Raw genomic sequence first — 4,673 nt, forward strand, 5'->3', positions numbered from 1 at the left:
TCCTGCCTGCCGCATGTGACGCAAGCAGCCGTGCGGGGACTTGATGGGTCATCTATGTTCGTTCCGTGCGCGTGACACTGAGAGAATTTTTATCTATCCTTCTCCTGGACTCTTGACAGAAGGCGAGAACGCGCCTTTCCCTTCTGCCACGGGTATGGCAAGCCATTGTGCCAATAAATCAATGATATCGTAGGTTACAGTTTATAGATTTGGCTCCAAATCAAAAAGTCTCATCAAAATTAGAACTTGCTGTTAATGTTTGGACTAATTCCCTACGGCCACCTGTAAGATGCTACATTTCTACCAGGTTCTTGGAGAGCTAAATGGTCAACAAGTGTGATCAAAATTCCTCACTACTTTACAAGTGATTCACTAACTACGACTGCTTGTGAGACTTGTTCATCCTATTTGTTAAGCAGTAAGAGGGGAAAAATGACTTGTATGTGTTGTCCACCTTCCCATTGGGATTAATCAAGTAGGATTGATTGATTAATTGATTGATTGTTGCTTAGGGTCTATCCATCTTCAGAACCCGTTGATTCAAGGTCATGGGCTGATGGGGCAAACCCAGCAACTCTTTGAACTCCCTGATGTTGTGTTGTGGGGGGCACATTTTCATATGCACACCAAGGGGCAATTTAATGGTAGTCCATTGACTGTATAAGTAAGAACTGGGCCGAGTAACCCCTCCCTTTTTGTGTTCCCAATGCAAAGTATATGCAAGAAGGCCAAAGTCCCATAGACTTCCATTGAGAAATAGACAGTTGTTCCTCAGTCATTTTACTTTTCAGAATAACATTTCTAGCTCTGATAAATTCTTCTCAACATATTCTGTCTAATCCAAATTTTTTAAAGATATTTTCTCTTTAAAAATCAATCAGATGCTTCTCTAAAAGCATGTGGGGCCAGCTGGCCCCGTCTCTAACATTTGATTGACAGTATCTCCCGTGCTCACTTTCAGTGGGAACCAGAAGAACCTCACTCATGATTGGCCACAGTAGTTCCTCAAAAAGCGGGACTTGGACCGACTCTGACTAAACGCTGTTGAGGGGCAGCAATAGGCTGCAATATGGCGATAGACGTATCAGGAAATGACGGCTTGTTAGGTCCAGTTCTTGCTTATATAGTCAATGTCTTACTCACAACTGCCTGCACAGGTGGAGAAGGGTTGTATGTGGAAATGGGAAATTTTGGAAATGGAAATTTTGAGGTCTCTGCGAACCCCCCGGGGCTTCATGTTGCTTAAGGTTGCAGTAATACTTAAGCAACATGTAAGTAAGATGCGGGTATGTCATACAAACTTTTCATTTTTCCAACACCTTCAAACCCTGCGTAGGAAGCCTGTTAGCACTGTTTAAAACTCTTGTGCTATGTAGGGTCCAGATGACCCAACCCTTACATTGATGTTTGATTCTTCCCTTGACAAAGGTGGACATAGGGGCAAAGGATTTAATGTTATTTTATTTATGTTTTATATATATATATATATATATATATATATATATATATATATATTTGCACAAAATTTGTGGTGTGTCAAACTAAAAAACATTAATTTATAGCCTGATCACTGTGATTTGGGCCCCCTCCAGCAGATGGCGACCTAGGCGGCCACCTATGTCGCCTAGGGCGCTCCTATGCCCAAGGCCGCTAGTTGCTGGGGCCACAATTTTACATGCACACCTAGAGGCAATCTAAGCCAATAGACACAACTGCCCTTACGTCTCTGCAGCATTGCGTGGCAAACAGGAACCGTACCACTGGACTGGCAGACTGGGGTGGTGGTTCCCCTTTTCAAGAAGGGCGACCGGAGGGTGTCTTCCAACTACCGGGGAATCACACTCCTCAGCCTCTATGTCAGGGTACTGGAGAGGAGAGTCCGTTCGATAGTCAAACCTCAGATTCAAGAACAACAGTGCGGTTTCCGTCCTGGTCGTGGAACAGTGGACCAGCTCTACACCCTCTTCAGGGTGCTGGAGGGTTCGTGGGAGTTCGCTCATCCAGTCCATATGTGTTTTGTGGATTTGGAGAAGGCGTTCAACCGCGTTCCCCGTGGTGTCCTGTGGAGGGTACTCTGGGAGTATGGGGTCCGGGGAGCCTTACTCAGGGCTGTCCGGTCTCTGTACGACCGGAGCAGGAGCTTGGTTCGCATGGCCGGCAGTAGGTCAGACCTGTTTCCGGTGCATGTTGGACTCCGGCAGGGCTGCCCTTTATCACCGGTTCTGTTCATAGTCTTTATGGACAGAATTTCTAGGCGCAGCCAGGGGCCGGAGGGGATCTGGTTTGGGGACCACAGGATTTCCTCTCTGCTCTTTACAGATTATGTTGTTCTGTTGGCTCCATCGAACCGGGACCTCCAGCATGCATTTGAGCGGTTTGCAGCTGAGTGTGAAGCGGCCGCTAAATCTGACGCCATGGTTCTCGACTGGAGAAAGGTAGTGTGCCCTCTCTCGGTGGGTGGAGTGCTCCTGCCTCAGGTGGAGGAGTTTAAATATCTTAGGGGTCTTGTTCACGAGTGAGGGAAGATCGGAGCATGAGATCGGCAGGCGGATTGGAGCGGCGTCCGCTGTTATGCGGTTGCTGTACCGGTCCGTTGTGGTGAAAAGAGAGCTTAGCCAGAAAGCAAAGCTCTCAATTTACCGGTCGATCTTCGTTCCTGTACTCACCTATGGTCATGAGCTCTGGGTCGTGACCGAAAGAACGAGATCCCGACTACAAGCGGCTGAAATTAGTTTTCTCCGCAGGGTGGCTGGGCGCTCCCTTAGAGATAGGGTGAGGAGCTCAATCACCCGGAGAGAGCTCGGAGTAGAGCCGCTTCTCCTCCGCATCGAGAGGAGCCAGTTGAGGTGGCTCGGGCATCTGATCCGGATGCCTCCTGGACGCCTCCCTGGTGAGGTGTTCCGGGCATGTCCCACTGGGCGGAGGCCCCGGGGAAGATTCAGGACACGCTTGAGTGACTATGTTTCTCGGCTTGCCTGGGATCGCCTTGGGGTCCCCCCCGAAGAGCTGGAGGAAGTGGCCGGGGAGAGGGAAGTCTGGGCATCTTTGCTTAGACTGCTGCCCCCGCGACCCGGTCCCGGATGAAGCGGAGGAAGATGGATGGATGGATGGATGGATGGATGGGCCCTTACGGGTGCATAAAGGCTGTCTGCAGGTGGGAAATGGGAACATTTGAAAATGCAAATTTTAATCGTAGCCCATCTGTGAGGCTGTAAGGTGAAAATGTTCATGCTCTTTTTTATTTTTGGGGCATGCTGCAGGTTGTAGTAACAGTTAGGCAATGTTTAAGTATAAGTAAAGGTGAAGTAAGTAAGTCGTGGGCATGTCATACAGATTTTTGAGGAAAGTGGACAGTTGGAGTGCAGTTTGTGTGTACATTCTATGGGAATTTTTTTTTTTTTTTTTAACTTGTCCTGTCCAACAGCTGAGCCAACAGATGCGGGCTGAGAGCTTCTTGTGTTGGGCAGATTTTACTGTCACAACAGGGATTTATTGAGTATAAACCCCTGTTGTATTTCATACTAAACTTTATTTATATTGATTATGTTTTATTTTATATATTTATTTTTCTTTGTTGTTGGACCGGACGGAAAAAGGGAAGAGGGTGGGGGAGGGGGGAGAAGAGGGAGGCAACAGAGGGAAGCAACATCATAAAACAACCAGGACTAAGTGATAAACTAGAATGGGCGGGGCTTGTCTACACACACACTCTATAGTTACACACACACACACACACACACCCACGCACACACTTGTTGGCCAAGATAGTCTCCACATTTAAGCTAAACATAATTTACTCCATCTAAATGTAACAGCAGCTCACACACTCCATCATACAAAGCCATTCAGATAAAGACTTTCATTCTGTCACACAAACTATTAGTGCCAAGGTGAGCTGACACCTGTGCTCAGGTGAGTGTTTATGTTTCACTGAGGTGGATGGTGATGGAATGTAGGGGGAGAGCGCCCGGCCATCCCCACGCCAAGACCCCCCGCCAGGGCAGCAGCTGCAGCCAAGACCCTCCAACTCCTCCAATGGAGCCGTGGAGAGAAACTGCCCGCCGGGCAATCCCGCCAAGCACCCAGACCAGGGGACGCGGGGCCGCCGCAGAGGCCCCCCACACCCAAGAGCAGGAAGGCACAAAAACACAGAGAGTGCAGGCCCCAGCCCACCAGAGGAGTAGCTCCCCCACCCCACCAGGAGGGGTAACGCAGGACCCCACCCCCGGAGGGCCAACCAACCCCCGAAGAGCAGCCCACCACCACCCAGTGGTGCCGAGGACCCCCCCTGCCCCATCCCAGGTACGAGCCAGGGCCCCACCCCACACTCCAGACAACCGCCCGCCCCCACCGCGAAAGGTCCAGGGGGGGAGCAGGGCAGGGGCTGCCCACCCCCGCCGAGCAGAGGGGAACCCAAAAGAAACAGAGGCCCCAAGGAGTGATGTAAACAAGGCCCGACCAGGGACACCCACTGATGGAGTTAAGGAGAGGATTAGTTCTCGAGAGCTAGGACCGGACTCCGCACCACCGAGACCGGGACACCCCCAGGCTCCGATGTAGATTGATATCCTGCTAGAGCTTAAATATCGGGGATCCCACTCCCGGCGTGGGGAGGAGACTGCCGGGCCCAGGAGACCGGCACCCAAGAGACTAGACCACCAGGCCGAGGTTCC

Source organism: Oryzias melastigma, linkage group LG19 (assembly GCF_002922805.2).
Source record: "Oryzias melastigma strain HK-1 linkage group LG19, ASM292280v2, whole genome shotgun sequence".
NCBI lineage: Eukaryota > Metazoa > Chordata > Actinopteri > Beloniformes > Adrianichthyidae > Oryzias > Oryzias melastigma.